The sequence below is a fragment of the Manis javanica genome, chromosome 16 (assembly GCF_040802235.1).
Source record: "Manis javanica isolate MJ-LG chromosome 16, MJ_LKY, whole genome shotgun sequence".
Classification (NCBI taxonomy): domain Eukaryota; kingdom Metazoa; phylum Chordata; class Mammalia; order Pholidota; family Manidae; genus Manis; species Manis javanica.
Genome location: NC_133171.1, coordinates 51683322 through 51701661, shown reverse-complemented (window position 1 = coordinate 51701661; position 18340 = coordinate 51683322). Strand labels below are relative to the sequence as shown.

The 18340-nt window shown below is 39.7% G+C and overlaps 1 protein-coding gene across 6 annotated transcripts in view; it reads right to left on the bottom strand.

Annotated features, from left to right (window-relative positions):
• Nucleotides 1-18340, bottom strand: part of BTBD9 (BTB domain containing 9) — a 504665-nt gene that overhangs the window by 342807 nt on the left and 143518 nt on the right. The gene's annotated exons all lie outside the window — the stretch shown is intronic.

Sequence of the window (18340 nt, the reverse complement as noted above, 5' to 3'; positions counted from 1 at the left end):
CGCTATGGCTTGGAGGAAAGAGTTTGAAAATGTTTTCCTAATTTTACTTTTATGGTCAAGGGCAGTTTATTAATCGATGTAGGAGCAGTGTTTAACGAGAAAGAATTATTTATGCTTGTAACAGAGAACTGTAATGGGCAGTTTTAATATAACACATCACAGCAGTACCAGCAAACTGCCAGAAAGGTGTTATCTGGTTTTGACTTACACTCATCTGATTTCCAACACCAGACTAAAGCTTTGAAGCCAGCAGTTTTTGTTTTTCATTATTATTAAGAGCCAATGGCAACAACTGCTCTGTTGAAGGGGTCTTTAAGCAGGAACAGAGGTTCCACCATTTCCTACTAAAAATGAGTTCTCATTGACCACCAGGATTAGTGATGTCAACATGTACTGTCACTTTTCCTCCCTCTTTTCAAGTGCTTACAGTAATTTAGTGATTTCAGTCATTACTACGTTCATTTGGAATAACAAAATAATGTGAGGAAGCTCCTGTGTATTGCAAAGACAACTTTTCAGAAGGACAACGATCTACAGTCAATCAGTGTCGGTGCCAACTACAACTGTCAGTACACCGAAATCAACTAGAGAAATAGGGGAGAGAAGGTGGAATGTGTGTGAGGCAGAGAGCAGGGCTGAGGGGCGAGGAGCACTGACCCAAGATCAGCTTGGGCCAGAAGGAAACCTCTTTACAGTCTGACCATGCAACAAAACAGAGAGACTGGCTTTAGTGTTTTTAACTTCAATTAGTCACATTAATTAATGCTAAAAACAATGTTAACAGTATATTATTTTCATCCAGTTAAAGGATTATACACATTTGAGTAAATTACACAGCATTACACATTTAAATAACTTGAAATGAAGTCATTACTGTCATTCAAACAAGTTTCTACAGCTAAAGGCTGAATGTTAAGTATGAACTGATTTGGCATTACAAGAATATAAATCCTTTATCTTTTTAAAGATTTGATGACTTCGCACTTGAATAAGTGGTTTGCAGTAGCACACCGCCCTCTCGTGGTCAAAGGCTCGAAATGCAACTGCCCAAGGCCAAAGTTGAGTAGCAAATCTTTTCATGATGAGTAATTTATCTCACTACATTATCAGACCACATTTCCAAACTGCCAAATTTCCTTTACAAAATTAAAAATTTTTATTAAAATCTAATTTTTTCCAAAGAAATGTTCTGGAGAGTAAAAAAGAAATCAAAGTAAAACTAAACAAAACCTTACATGGACAGACAACAGTTGCAATAATGAGTGAATTATTTTCATAAGCCTAGAATAAAGCAGGGGATGCTAGCACTAAAGTAGTATTAACTAATTTTTGTATGTTAAAAATCTAAACTCTAAGATTATAAAAATTACGGAATTATATTTTACTTATATGAGTACATATGACAAGTTCAAAATATAGAAATGTTTTAAAATCATTTTTTCTATATGTGAACATTTCTGTTTTTAAATAACAGTGTAAACAATTCATTGTATGTTCATTACTTTTTCATTATTAAAACTCCTACTAAAACGGATCCAAAGTTAAGGTTTCCAAATATTCTTCTGAAGAGGTAGGGAAGATATTAACCCTTACAGGTCAATCAAAAAGCTCCCTTGGCCAATCTATAACACTTCTATTTTTGAAAACACATTGATTTCACATATCAAAAGGGATCATTCTTTTTATAATAACAGAACAGAGTTAAACGATTATAATATTCTTGGTTTTCTATTCTATAAACTGCCAGGTATGAAAAAGCATTGCTCCAGATCCTATAGCAAATAGATACTAGGTAGAGTAAGGTATTTTCTGAACAACTGTAATAACTATCTCATCAATTTTTTTCTTCTTCTGCCTACCTTAAGAACAGAAAAGTTTCAACTTGTTTTTGAAAGGATCATTTATTTTATCAGAACCAAAGAAGCAACTCTGTAAAATGTAAAGAGAACCAGCTTTGGGTTTGGATTTTGACTCCACCACCCCAGCGAAAAACTCAGGCAAATAACATCTCTGTGTCTTAGTTTCTTCATCCACAAAATGGAGACAGTTATTCCCATCTCCTTGGAACTCTGCAAATCAGTGCAGTGATGCAAGCAAAATACTCAGCTGAGTGCACTCAAAGAATGCTAGTTTTATTTCCCTAACAAACATATATTAAGTTAATCACCGGTTTATGCTTGGCATTCATTATTGGGAAAATTAAATCATATGAAATTTGGTCATAAGAAAAGACAATAAACAGGATTTTGACTCTTGTTCAATTCAATATTTGAATGGATTTTAAAGGTACAGTTACAAAACTAAGAGATCCTTGGCAGTTCTGTTACAAACTACAGTAGCAGGATTGAAAATGAATGGGGATCTCCAAAGGCTATGATAAACATCTTCGGGTTTCACAGAGGAAATAGAGAGGAACTTTTTGGGGGGGGACACTGAAGATATAATTGTTGATATACACTTTTTATTGAAGTAGCTAGAGGTTATGTTTTTTATTGAAGTATGTACAATAAAATGCACAAATCTTAGTGTAGAATGCTAGTTTTCTTACATCTATTCTTTACACTGAGCAAATGCAGAATATATTCTCCCAGCAAGAAGGAGATGTAACCAGAGTTAGATGATACGGAGTCACATGGATAAATCAATAAAACCCACTTAGAACTTCATTAAGGAAAATCCTGTCCTCTTTTACTATCATACATTAGAAGACCCAAAAATGATTCTGGAAGCAAAACACAATTCTAGGAAGAGAAGGAAAGGGAACAGAACTAGCATGTGTTCTGTGTATCATATGCTACTCACTGTACCAAGCCTTTCAACACACTTATTTAAGGTCTCTACCCAGCCGAATTATTACTGTGATGGGACTAAGTGGTGCTGGCTTATTCCTGTCCATGTAAGACTGCAACAGGGCCCAACTGACCAGGCCAGTAGATCTGAAGGTGATCAGGACAGGGAAGAGTAGGAGCAGTAACACAGCCCCACAGGGACAGTGGCTGAGAGACACGGATGTGCTCATGAATAACAATGTCTTACTTATCCCATCTTAATTACTTTCATCTGCTTCTCTCTTCCTAGTCTAGTATTTAAAGCAGTTGAGGTGGTGGGAGATGGTATGGGAGTCACATCAAAGTCTTTTCTGGGGAAGATGGCTGCATGTATAATCTGAACATGCATTTTGAGAATTATAATAGAATAGGCTGTATTTGCAAAGCAGGCTTTCTGCCCTTTGTGACCATGAGAACAAAGCAGTTGAACAGGCTACGCTGTGCTCTGTCACTAGCAAGAATAGGAAAAACGCTTGCGGTAAAGAAAGCAGACCCCACTTTCCTACTGATTTCACATGACTGAGGTAAAAAAAGGGGGGAGGCATCCTTCTAAGACTGTCAGTGCCTTGATTCTTTTGTTACAATTCTTACTTTTTACTGGATATTTTAAATAATATTAAAGGAGGTATAAGATTTCTAAGTTTATCCAAAAGGGCATGAGATTTAAAATGTTGAGAAACATTTTTTTTTAAAGATGCAAATCAGCTTCAGGAAAAAGAGAGGGTAAAAAGGAGAAAGGGCTCAGGGGACAAGTTTTAAAATTCAGGCTTTAGGCTAATGGTCACACCAATTAAAATGCAAATAGATAAGGTTTCTAGCTTTTGCCAGCTTGCCAAGTACCCTGATGACTTACTAGTGGCAATGGCCATTACACCTTCCCTGGCTGCATTAGTGTCCTAAACAAGGCCCTCAAAGCTTAGGAGAGCTGATGCTAGATCCCAAAGTGGGCAGAGCCTGGTTACACACAAACGCACACAGACATTACAAGATCCATGGCTGGGGGAAGGGAGGACAACTTTCAATCAGTGTAGCAGAGGCACCAGCATGTCCCCCCAGCCACACAGGAAATACCTTTTCCTAAAAGGGAAATCTCACAATACAGAGCTAGACCATCTAGCAAGCAAACGACAGATGGGTCTAGATGCATAAGGTAAAGGACAGAATGGATTTTGGTGACTCTCTGAATATTCATAGAATCTATAAAAGTCCAATCCTTTTAAGACGCAGTCTGTTAGAAATGAATATGCAACTGTACCAAATAAAAACACTGTATTTCTCAAAATGTACACACAGAGGGAACTTTGTCCACCTCCCATTGCTGTCACATACAATTTCTAGATATAGTATTACCTGAACTTTACATTGACTCGTGACTTATATTCTCTAATGTAGGCCCAAGACTATGCTTCTCTTTATTCTTTTTCAAATTGCATTCCCTCTTTTATCATTTCACCTAGCACAAAAGACGCCATGGTTCAGTAAGGTGTTTCCTTAGTGCTAGAACTGGCGAGCTCTTCAAAATGATCAGGATTCCTGGAGCCCACACATGGCAACAGTATGGGGTTCCTTTCTTCATGTTTTCCAGTTTATTATATGGAGAGAAAGGAAGGAGAAGGGAGGAAAGGAGAGAGTAAGAGAGAAGAAAAGAATAAACTATTCAGTAAAAAGACTTTTTATCCAAACAGATAATTATTCCTTAGAACTAGACCACTTACAATGAAAATCACCATGTGCTAGAGGATTTCCAAACCTTGTTGCTTTAAGACTCCGACCAACTAGCTGAGCAACCAGATGGCAAGCAAAGTCTCCAAATCCGGCTATTTTCTCAAGTCCCAGACAAGGCTAAGGTAGTTTTTCAAGTCTGAATTCAAGAAGTTTGGCTACAATCAAACTGCAAGCAAACAACCCAGGTGGCAATAGTCAGGTTTACAGAACAAGGCATTCAAAGAGAACGACGTGTGTTAGATATGCTAAAAACAATGTATTTCAGGTTGAAGTGTCCCTTAGCCTCAAGACAGTTTGTTTTTGGATTTTGTTGGCTTTAGAGAGACACTAACATAAAATTACTCTCATGTAAATAAAAGTCTTTAGTAAGAGCAACATCTGAGTGATTCCCAACAAAGTAACAGAGACAGAAATTGCTTATTTATAAAAATGGTTTATTGTAACAATTTGGCTGCCTAAGGCACCTGTCTAGATCCAAAACCAGATTCAATGCATCCTGTTTTTTTCCACAACAAGGTTTTCCCGGTACTCATATGAGGTATCAAGGACCAGTAACAACACCAGAACTAGTCCGTTGGCCACATTCCATATTGGTGGAGAAGAGCATTCTATGCATGCTTTTAAGCATCAGACTGTGTTAAATAGACATATGTAACATAAACAGAATTTGTCATTATTTAGAGGCACATATGTATTTCAAAATGTGTGTGGTTCCATTTTGTTCTGTTATCTAGTACTAAAAAAAAAATACAGACCAGGAAGTGACCCAGAAATGGCTGGAAAGGGTGCCATGGTTTTTAAAAGCCTTGGCCGGGAAGTCCCATATAGCCCTTCTACTCAGATCCCACCGGCCGAAGCTGGTCACATCAACAAAACTGGACAGCACCAGAGGCTGGGTGACGCGATGAGTGTGTGAAATAGTTGATAAGTGCTGCCGCTTCTCCACAACATCTAATGCTAAAATCCTTTGATTCTAAAATTCAAGAAACCGCACACCATTCCTCCTGTAAGCTTCACTCTCCATAATACAGATTCATGTATATTGTCTCCTTGGTAAGTTTCCCTATCATTGACATTGGGCCATTCTCACAAAATTACATCCCAAGTGGATGGAGCCCTCTGGATATAAATTCCAAAACAATAACCTGTACAATCAAGTTAAATCCCCACACATTTTTTCATACTAATTATGTACTTTTTTTTAAAAAAACTAATGAAGGATCTGGCATATCTGGAGACTTAATGCCTATCGGCAACTGCTAGAGGTTCATCTTTTATACTTGGCCTTCTGCCAAGCCTATTTTCTGTCAGCTTATTTTCTCTTTAATTTTGGTAAGTGAACACTATTTTGACAAGGGGTTAAGCAATACACAGAAAGCAGAGGAAAAAACATTAACAAATTAAGCACTTTTGTCTCATCCTCTTCAGAACACTGTGCCAAATACTGAACATTACACACTGCAGTCTCAGAAAATACTGTGCCCGGGGACCGCCTGCTCCGCATTCAGCACACAAATCATTTTGACTATGATCACACGCATTTATCTTTATTTTTAAAACCTCCTCATTGTTGCCAATGGCACTTGAACATTATTATCACAAACCCAGCTACTCCTAATAATAGTATTTAAGTAACCTGTCATCTTGGGAACTTTACAGACAATAGCTAATTAATTGTCAAGCATTTAATGTAACAGGATTGTAATCTCCAACCTCTAAAACAGGGTATTTATTTGTTATAAATGGTAAAACTTTTGTTTCAATTGCTTATTTATGCAACATGTATCCTCTATCACCTCAATTCTAATTTTTATTTCTATTTTGTAAGTAAAATAAAGAATCACATGCTGAAAACACAGACAGTACACTTCACAAATAGTAATGAATCTCCTGTGACTCCTTTTATTCACACCACAATAGATTCCATATTACCATGCAGAGAAAAACAAAACACCATAGATTATCTCCCTTGTTTGCAAGATGTATTCACAGTATTCTGATAGGAACCAGAACTTGAAGGTGCAGCGTGCTATGTCTTAGGAGTGAGAGTAAAACACAATATTCTGTTGACATCTTGTTCCTGCTTTCAAAGGACAAGGTATGTTACGTACGAATTGTCAGAGCAGCTAAATAAGTTTTCCTGTCTAAATGTGCCCATATTCTTTTCAGAGACCTCATCTTACGCTGAGTTCCCTATCTTAGTTGAACACTGTGATAACAACTTAACTTGCAACAGTCATTTCAAATCAGGATTTTAAAGATATAAACACCACCATTTTTATCTGCTAACTTTCCCCCTCACACATACCATATATACTTTCCATGTGACAATGCAAATGGTCTGAATCCTGCAGAAAACAGAAAGGTGTCAAAGAGAGAGAGAGAGAGAATCCCTTTCTCGGGCCCTTAATGAGGTCTCCAGAGCCAAAGGCAAACCAATAACAAATTGCACTTTCCACATATTGGAAAAAAAAAAAAAAAGGAAAAGGCAAGGGGAGGGGGTTGTGAGCTTGTCATCTGAAATTAATTGAACTTAGCCATGCCAAGAAAACACTGGTAATAAACCCTCCCCATCTAAATTAAGGGTTTTATACCATGAAAAAAAATAAAAATTTATGGCAGTAATTTCATCTGGGTTTTTCAAGAAGTGCTTGCTGATTTTCTTGTACTCAGTATAAAAATCCCCAAGGAGCAATGCAGGCTGCAATAAGGCAGACTTCTAAAAAGATACCATTTAATTTCTCACTCCTCCCCTTGCACTATTACCACACTTCCACTTTTCTCTAACTCAGTATTAACTCTCTCAACCCAGTTCTCTTCCATTGGCCCTCAGCAACACCTTTCAGGGCAGGGAGATGTGCTCAGTCTGCAAGTGCCCACCACCCCCTGCGCCTGGCAAAAGAATGCACGTGAAGAGACCTGGAAGCCCCAGGAGCCTTTGGCTTTGGCTTTTCTTTATGACACCCAGCCATCCTAATTGAAGGCACCAAAAGACATATGGCTTCAAAACATCTCTATCACTCAAGACCTTTGTTGCTGGTGACAATAACTGATGGCTGATTTCTGAGATGGGTGAAAAAAACACACATACAAACCCAACTTGTAGATCATATGTGCTTGGGGCAGGTACATAGGCCAGGCACAGTTTACTTGCAAGGGTTGTGCAAATCCTCATGGCCACTGAGCACTGCCTACAGGCCAACTGTGCAATGTATAAGAACAGAGACACAGTATTTGTTTTCTCATGTTCACAGATACAGTTGTGATGATTAGAACAGGAATTTATTAAACACCACAACTAAATTCACAGCTTTTTCATTTTCTCAATTAATGGGTGCTATAAGTCAATAGTTAATTTACAATCCTGAAATACTTTCTGAAGTCAAAATGAATCTTCATATTGGAAAAGATAGGCAACAATTGATACGAGTGTTAGAATTTTCAGTGCTTTACATTCAGGCACATGGCAGGCATTCAATATTTGTTAGCCACAGGTGTGAGTACATTTTTCCTGGCCCCTTTTGTATCTGTTTTTCCTTTCATTCTAGTCCCTAACATTTCACTTCATTAATTCAGCCCATTTCTCGGGGTACAAGACAGCAGCAGTTCTCAAAGTATGGTCTGGGGATTCCTAGGGGTCCCTGAGACCCTTTCTTGGGGGCCTGTGAGGTCAAAGCTTAAGTCTAAGAAGTTATTTGCCTCCTATGCTTGTACAGTGGAGCTTTCTAGAAGCTACATTATCTGTGAAATCAATAGACTGAATGAGAAACAGGTAAATGCATCCAGTTGTCCTCCATTTATCATGCTAGATATTAAGGAGATTTGCAAGGCTACTTTCCTCACTAAATTTATTTTGTTTTGGGAAATAGTTATTTTTCATAAAAATATTTATGTTGATATGTATATGGGTTTATTATTACATTTTAAAATTAGTTAATAAATATTGATTAGATATACCCTGCAGAAATGAAAGCTCTCTGAGGTCCTTAATAATTTTACAGAGTATAAAGTGCTCCTGGGAACAGAAGTTTGAGAACTACAGTTACAGAGATAGCAGTGTCCTGGTATCTACTGCAGAGCTTGGTTTGTGGTATCAGGAAAATTGCTGATCCCTAGAAATACACAAGCAGATACAGGACGACTACCTGATGGGCATGTTGAAGGGGGGATTCAAATGCTGCACTGGGAGTCTGGACCAACTGCTTGCTGTGGTCTCTTCTAACATGAGGTTCTATAATTCTGTATTAGAGGGAACTAAAGGAAGCCTCCTTCCAATACTGTGGCTACTGACACGGAATATGAATAATACAAAATGTACCTTAATTTGCCTACCCACAAAACAGTATGAGCATGTTAGTGGGCAAATTAGTATTTGTCCATGGTTGCATGGTCCTCATGTCAATACAAATACCCAACATTTAGAAGGTGAGTTTTTAACTTTGCTTACTGTGTTTTATAAAAAAAAGCTCCTCCATCTCAGCCTCCCACAGCTTTCAAACCACATAGCACAGTACACTCACTCAGAAGTGGCCAAATGGTTGGGTCAATAATGAGGCAAACAAAGATTCTGCTGACAGAAATTCAGAGGGCAAATAAATTTATGCCAGCACTGGAGAGACACGTGGGGTATCTTAATCTGCTGCAAGGGTCTTGCTCTCGCATAGCATGGGAATCAGATGGTTTATCCTTAATGAGCATACTGTGACCACAGAAACCAGTAAGTTGCTTAAAATATATGGTGTCAGATCAATAAAGAAAAGAACTATTAGAAAATAAAATGACCATACTTGTGTAATTCAATTCAATGAACATTAACTGAGTACCCACTATTCTAGGTGTTCGTGAAGATGAATGAGACAAAAGTCTACTGTCCAGGAAGTCACACTCTAAATGAGAAAACAGGTAAATCAGTGTAACACAACATGGAAGTGATATAAAAGTAAGTGCTTAATACTGTGGAAACATAGATGAGAAAGCAATGGATTCAGTCTGGTAGGAATAGTGGCAAACAGATACTCATTTGTAATGGGAAGGGAGGGAAGGGAGTTTATGCCTAACTCATAATCCCCAACCTCAGCTGGGCCCCCTCCAGCTCCTGATGGTCCTTCCCTGTGTCACTCCCAGTCCTCCATTCTCCGCAGCTGCTTTTTCAACCCTCCTCTATTCCTCTGGCATCTCCTATCCAATCCCTGACAGTCCTACCCTCAGCAGCTGTTCCGGCCACTTTCCTCGAGAAGAGAGAAAAGCCCCAGCCTCTGGTCCGCCACCCCAGCCGGGCCCACAGCCCCTGCCCCTGCCCTCTGCAGGAGGCCAAGGCTAGTGTTTCCATAGGACTCTGCAGCCCATCAAAGCTCCCTTCTCAGAAGCCTCTGCTCAACCTCTCCCTCACTCCTGATTCCTATTGCCAGCACTGAAACATGCTCCACAGCGTCCCTCATAAGAAATGATTTTTTTCTCTCAATGCCCCATATATCCCACAGCCAAGAAGAAGGGAAGGCAACCCTCCTCTTTCCATTCTGCCTGCAAATCTCTCTGCTATTTCACACTCAAGCCAATCCCCAGCTGTCACCACTATGCACCAACTTCACCCTCATTCCAGCAACTGAAAACCTGCACTCCTGGCTCAGTTCCCCTCCACTCCCACTCCTGTCTTGGTATGTCAACAAGCACGTATACTATGCAGACAATGTCTTGGCCTCCCAGGTCTCCGATGACCTGTTTCAAGGCCCCTTCTTCTACTATCCCTCAATGACCCAAATCCACAGCAGCTCCTTGCCTTCGTCAACAGAAAGCATACCCCTGCCAAGATTCTAAATTCAAACAGCCTACATGTCTACACCCATTACCACCCTTCTCCTAAATTTGCTTTAGTATCCACAGTGCTAAAAATTTTTCCCCCTCAATCAACCTTCTTATCCTCTAATCCTGTCACAATTCCACAACTCCTTTCTGACCCCTCTATTTGGCTTAGATTCTCTGGTCTATGAAAAAATCGTCCCCTTGCAAAGCACCCTTATTTCCTTTGTCCTTCTGTCTATCACATTTGCCTGGAAAACTCCAGCACTAGATGACCCCAAGCATCCATCTTCTCTGAGCACAGACCCAAGTAACAGCACACAGCTACAGAAAAAACCACAGTCATACTGCTTTTTAAATTCAACATGCCCAGCAATTCACTATACACCCTTCTTGAGTTAGGAATAATTTCATACTTTGAGTGTTCCAAGTTCCTCCTTTGCAGCTGACTCTGGGCACCTAAAGTCTTCTTGTTCCCCCATTACAGTGGAGAAGGTGGCCCTTCCCCTATCAAGCCCCAGTCCGTTCATATGTACTTTAGACCCCATCTTCTCTTACCTATTCAAGGACTTTGCACCTTCAGTTAGACCCCCTTTTCTCTATATCATCAATCTTTCATAGACTGCTGGTGGAAAATGTGAATTTTTACAGCCTTTTGGGAAAATAATTAGCAATACTAGCTAAAATTACATAAAATACAAATATCCCTTGACCCAGTAATTTCATTTCTAGAATCTCTCCCATACAAATAAATTCACCACTGTGTAAGGTAGATACACCCACGCACACCCCCACTCAACAGACACAGGGTAGGCAATGGGAGATGCTTATTACAGCCTTCTTCTCTTTTTTTTATTAAGGTATCATGATATACAATCTTACAAAGGTTTCACATGAGCAACACTGTGATTATAACATTCATCCATATTTCAAGTCCCCACCCCCACCCCATTGCAGTCACTGTCCAACAGCATAGTAAGATGCTACAGAGTCATTACTTGTTTCCTCTGTTACAGCCTTTTATTTTTTATTTTTTATTAAGGTATGATTGATACACACTCTTATGAAGGTTTCACATGAAAAAACAGTGTGGTTACTACATTCACTCATATTATCAACTCCCCACCCATACCCCTTTGCAGTCACTGTCTATTCAGTGCAGCAAGATGCCACAGATTCACTATGTGCCTTCTCTGTGCTACACTGTTCTCCCCGTGATCCCCCACACCATGTGTACTAATCATAATACCCCTCAATCCCCCTCTCCCTCCCTCCCATCTGCCCTCCCACAGCCCTCCCCTTTGATAGCCACTAGTTCATTCATGGAGTCTCTGAGACTGCTGCCATTTTGTTCCTTCAGGTTTGCTTTATTGTTATACTCCACAAATGAGGGAAATCATTTGGCATTTGTCTTTCTCCAACTAAGTTACACTTATTTTCATTTGCAAAAATGAACACAAGGTAAATGCTCATCAGTAGAGAAAAGCTGAATAAATTATTGTAGAACTGTAAGCTATACCATCATACAGTCTATAAAAGAATGAATCAGATCAATTCTAAGATTTAGTGCATTTGGTTTAGCTCTACTTCCTCACTTGCTTTCAGTCATCTTCTGTCCCCACCACAACACTGAAAATGCTTTTGCAACAGCAACCATTAATCTAGATGATGCCAAATCCATAGACATCCTTCTGACCATATTAGAACCATTCAAGAGAGTTGTTCACTACCTTCATTCTGAAACACCCCTCTCTCAGCTTCCATGATGCCACCTTCTGCACTTCCTCCTACTTCATTAGCTACTTTCTCAATTGTCTTTGCAAGCTCTGTCTCCTCTTTCTGACTTTTAAATGCTAGCATCCTCAGGGCCTAGTCCTGCATCCTTTTCTTGGAGATCTTGTCCATTCTCGTGGTTTGAAATATATCTACAATAACAAATTTTAAATGTCTAGCTATAGACCATACCTCTCCTCTAACCTCCATATATCTACATTCAGTTGCTGAGTTAAAAATCTTTTATGCAATTCTGATTTAGCATGTATAAAATGGGAACTATAATTCTGCATGTCTTCCCAGCACCAACCCACACTGATAATCTGTGTGCACTCTCAGGTCTTCCCCTCTCACTGCATGGTGGCATCACTGACACAGACACTAATTAGACACCACAGTGCTACCCCACCCACCCCTTGCCCGTCAGACAATCAGCCAAATCATGTTGATTCTAGCTTCACAACACATTTCACTAGCCATCCTCTTGTACCTCCACCCTCACCCAAGTAACCACTCATTGATCTCCCTGCTTCTACTCTTGCCCTACCTCCATTTATACTCCATTCTCCACAAAACGGCCAGACTTTTTTACAACTTAAATCAGATTGTGTCATTATGCTTAAAAATCTTCTGAAGCCTTCTGTTACTGAACAAAACACCAACTAATACCATGTATACATGACCCAACTTCTATTCTCCCCAGTTCACCTCACTGTGGCCATAAAAACCTTCTGTTCCTGCTGGCTTCTGGAATATCCCGTCCCAGAATGCACTTTTGCTTTCTCTGTATGAAATACTCTTTCCTAGGCTCCTTACACCCTGTCTCCTTCTCATCCTTCAGATGACAACTTAAAATGGCACCTCCTGAAAGAGGGCTTTCCTGACCACACTATCACAAGTAGGTCCACACTGTTATTTTCAGCGGCAGCATCCTATTTATTTCCCTCATTGTGCTTCTAATTCTTTTTGCTTGTTATCCGATTATTAAGTAGCCATCGTACTAGAATTAAAATCCATCAGAACCAGGACTGGTTCTCAGCCACAGAGGACATAGTCTGATTCACAGAGGGCCTATAACAAGTGACCACTCCAGGGGCAATCAACACACTGATCCAACTTCCCCATCTCAGAAATTCTGCTGCATCCCTTTCACCTCCAGTTACTACCCACCCATCCCATCTCCACTGTCTCAAACTTCTTGAAACACCTGTCTACTCATGATTACTCCTCCAGTTTTACTGAGATGTAACTTACATGCAGCACTGTATCACCTCAGGTGTTCACAACATGGTGATTTCTATGACTCATGATTATCTTACCTCACAACTTTCAACCTCCACGCCATAGAACTGCTCTTCCTTCTGACAGAACATTCTTATTGTTAAAGAAGTGGAAATTTCTATTTAACCTCCTGATGACATTTAACTCCACTGATCACTCCTTCCTTCTTAAAAGTTTTCTTGCCTTTCGTGGCTGTTCACCCTCCTGATGTTCCTCTGTCTGCCCCTAAGGCTCCTCCTCACCTACCACGCTGGGGCTCCTAAGGGTTCTAAGCCAGACCTCCTCCTCTCTCTACACACACTGGGCCATCTCATGCACTCGTATAGTTTCAGTTATTACCTATAGGCAAATTTCTCCCACAGCTTTATCTTTAGCCCAGATTATGCTCCTAGGCTTCAGACCACTTGCCTAAATGCCCAGTCAACATCTCTTCTTGTATGTTCAACTGGCATCTCAACTGAACTAATTTTCTCTGCCAAATCTACCCCTTCTCCTGTGTTCTCAACTTAGTGAATAGTACCTCCATTCACCCCATGACCCCAAGCCAAGAACCTAGTCTTTGATACATGATGTCCGCTGCCCCCCCACAACAAATCTACTTTTAACCAAGATCAGTATATTCTAGCAACTAAATTATTTATTTAAATTGTCCATTTCTCTGCATTGCCACTGCCATTATTTTGATTTAAGCCATCGATATTTTTTGCCTAGACTTCTGCAAAAGTATTTGAATTCTATTCTAATCTCCCTCAAAGCCACTGTCCATAGAGCAATAGGAACAGTAATATGGAAACATATTAAATCCTGTATCACTACACTATTTAAAACACATCAATGGCTCCAACTGTCTTCAGGACAAAATTCAAATTTCTTAACCTGGCTGACAAAGCCCTGAATGAGTTGGACCCTGTTAACCTCCCCTGTCTAATCTCTAACTACTCCTTGCCTCCTTTTATATGCTCCAACCAAAATAAACTACCAATTTCCTACACTTTCTCTTCTTGCAGCCCATGCATGTTATTCCCAAAAGTCTGAGACAGGCTTTTGCCCTCCACTCGGCACCCATACCCTCTTCACTCCCCACCAATCCTGATCTTCCAAGACTAGGCTAGGTGATCCTCTCATACTCACTAACTATCCTATAACCCCCACTTCAGAGAACTGTAATTGCCTATTAACACATCAGTGATCCTACCTACCCACCTCAGAACCACTGACTGAGAATCTGCAGGGCAGGGATCCCACCATCTGTGCTTACACATTACTCAATAACTATAAGGCAAAGGAAAGATGAGAGCTGGGCAGTGGGAGAGGCAGTGGAGAAGGAAGGGGAGGGGAGAGGCAGGATGAATGAGTTTAAAATAATCCTCATGAACAAGGTTTAAACGTTCTTCCACACATGTAAAACAGGACATAATACCAGAAGCACAATCTTTAAAAATAAAGTTTCTATTCTACTTTCATTGTTATTTAGTTCTTCTTTGCTACAGATAAGCTATATTCTTTTTGCATCAACTATAGGTAAAGAATGGCAGTTAAGATACGTTAGGCCTAAAAGTTTCAGTACAAATCAGCTTCCACATCTACAACACCACATGATCCGCCTTCTTGACCTTATAAATACTGGCTAGAAAGGCACAATACACAGAAAAATGTCAGCCATTTGAGCAGCTGTACTCTTCCCAAAATGTACAGTGAGAACTCCTGAAATAAAGCAGTGGAGTGGGTTAAGATTTTTTTTGAACCTTTCAGAGAGAGCAACAACTATACAGGGCTTTAGTAGCAGGCATGCATAAAACATGATAAAATGGCATAGAATTAACACTTCTCAACAGAAAAATCTAATAAAACCCTGCATTTGGGGAAGAGGCATTACACAAACAGGGCAGAAACATCTTCATATCTCCCTTGTTGCTTTGAGCACAACAGCCTCAGTACATATTTGTTGAATGAATGCTTGATGAATGATGAATGAAAATGGTTCTTAAAGGATTACTCATATTTTCCTCTCCTAATCAAAGAGCCAGCTACTCTTAGTCTCATTTTTCATCAAAAAAGTATTTATCAAGTGCCTCAACCAGCTGGTAATATGCTAGTACACAGAATTCCAAAGCAACCGCATGGCTTGGCTGTGGCATTTCAGAGCCTGTCATACAAACCTACGGGTGGCGTTGTCTCCCAGCACCAGCACCACCAAATAAACATGCACAACATACAGTCCAGCCACATTCCCTAAACATACCATGTTTTTTCATGATGTCATAACTTTTCGTATATACTATTCCTTCTGCCCAAAATAACCTTCCCACCTAGGAAACTCTAACTCATCCTTTTTGAAAACCTTGGTATTATTTTCTTTATCAAACATTCTCTGAATTCCCTAGAAATAATTAATCATTTCCTCCTCTGGGTTCTCCTTCCATGGTATTTTGTAAACACCTTTACTGCATTTAAATCCTACTTGAATTATGATGATTAACTACATATTCATTATGCACAATTCAAAGTACTTTTTTCACACGGATCTGGAAAATTTTCACATGGAAGAGTAAAGAGTAGAGATTTGCCTGGATAGATTAACAGAAAGGACATAAGGTACAATCCTGGGAAAGACTTAACCTTAGATGTTTACAAGTAGAGAAAAGGTAAATGACATTGTATGGGGTCCTCTTCAAAGCTCAGAGTGGGGATACTGAGCTTGACCCACAGAACAATGAAAAACTACCAGTAAGTTTAACTGAAGGAAAGGTACGCTACGATTCATGTCACCCACTTAATCGTGGAGTGCCTGTGGGACATGTATGCACCAAACACCATACAGTGACTATCAATTAGGTGCCATCAACTGAGATGACGCATATAAAATACACTCTTCTGGTAAACTGTGAGCTGTTTAAGTATAGGGATTTGGGCTCATTTGCCAGTGCCAGGCAAAGGGTGGGAGCTTGCTCACTCAACTGATATGAATTCTTCTTTTCATTTCAAAGAAGGAGGGCTCTGTGAAATCTGTACCAGCAGCTATAATGGAGCAGATGTGTTGCTGGGAGGTAAACTACTTCACCTGATCCTTTCACAAACAACTAAAACAACTAAGTCTTTCAGAGGCAGTCATCAATAGTTTGATAAATTTCAGGAAATATCTTCATTACTCTTGAGAAGTGAGTTTTTAACTCTGAGGGGGTAAGTTAAAAAAATAAACCCATATCGTAATAAACTATTCCTTATATAAATACCTTTAACAACTACTATTCAGATAGAATTTTGTGGTTGAGACTTAAGTATCTCCACATTGAAGTTTATCTCCAATTTGAAGTTTATGACACATGTAATGTAAAAATAACAAGGTTTTAAAATACACATAGTCTAAAAACACCAAAATTGAAAAAGATATGACAAGGGTCCAGTCAAAAAACTACAGGGGCCATGGTTCTTGACTGTGTTGGACCATACACTCCAAATATCAATTCTAAGGAATTCATGATCCCCCACTGTAACCAAATGCCTAACTACAAACCCCATTAAAGCCCAGGGAACCTTGGGGTTTAGTGGGCTCATAGAATTTTTCTTATAAGGTTGATTTAATAAAAGCATGTTTTAAGAAGTGTGCCCTTCGTGGTTTAAAATTTTAAATGATGCTTTCAACTATCCCAGCATAAGTGGAAGAGAAGAAATGCTCCTTTGGCTGATGTTAAAATCAAATTAAGAGTACTGCTCATAAAAATGAACCCAAGGAATGATTCTGCTTTGGAGAAAAAAGATTAATATGAAGACATATACACATACACCTAGTGGTAGCCATTTCACCATCTACTATTGATTGTAAAATTTAAGGAGAGGTGGGACAGACAAGCAGAAATGCCAACACCATCTACTAGATACACTCAAGTGGTCCTGCTTGGGTGGGGGAGGGGATTGTTGTAGCTAACCAGCACCAGTGTAGTGCTCATTCAGATGACACTTTTATTTCTGAAGGCTTACTAACATATCTCAGATTCTGCAATGCAGTGTATAAGCCTTGACTGTAGAAACAAATTGCCAGCTGCCTCATAGAGGACAACCTCATTCAGTAGAAGACAAATGCTAGCATAGTACAGAAGTAAATAAAGATGGCTACATATGCTCTAGTTTCCAAACTGGGAAGTGACAGTGATGAGAGAAGCAGAGGAGGGAAAAGATGAAACAAGAACAGCTGCTCCAAACAGCAGATGACCCAATGATTCAGGCGGTGTAATTATACAATGCACAACAACACCAATTACAATGACTGGTGTGAAGATGTGGACCAGGGAGCTTAAGGTTAAGAAGCCAGCAGAGCCCGACCAGACCACGCCCCCTGCTGCGAGGACCCACCAACCCCCATGAAGGGTGCTTTGGTTTGCCCACTGCAGCCCGCAGTGGAAACACGCAGCCCTGCTGCTCCTCCTGACATGGGTCTATTCTTCTTCAAGTTGTAAATTTGTTGAAGTCCCAGTTCCTTCTGCCTCTTCTCATTTCTGATAAACAGAATGGTAATTGTTAACATTATTACTATTCTTCTTCTTTTCATTTCCTTGAGAACCTTCAAACAGCATACACTATCCAAACTGAATATCATGTTGGTATTAAGCAAGAATGGAATACATAGTTTATATGAGAATGAAATATGAACAGGGCTCCCACCTCAATTTCATCCACAGAATGTACTCATACCCACTAAACTCCTCACCTGTCCTGAGAGCCCCCCTGTCTTCACAGAAACAACCACTCATTAAAAAGGTTAGGGTGGGGAGGCAAAGGGAATGGCTAGCCTTTCCTGACAAAGAAGGAGGGCTCAGTGATGTGCTTTCAGTGAGTGGAATAAAAGAAAAAGGTTTACAAAGGGTCAAAGTGAGAGCATGAAGAGAAGCTTAAATGTCCAACTTCAGCATCCACCTTAAAAGGACTACTTCACCCAACTG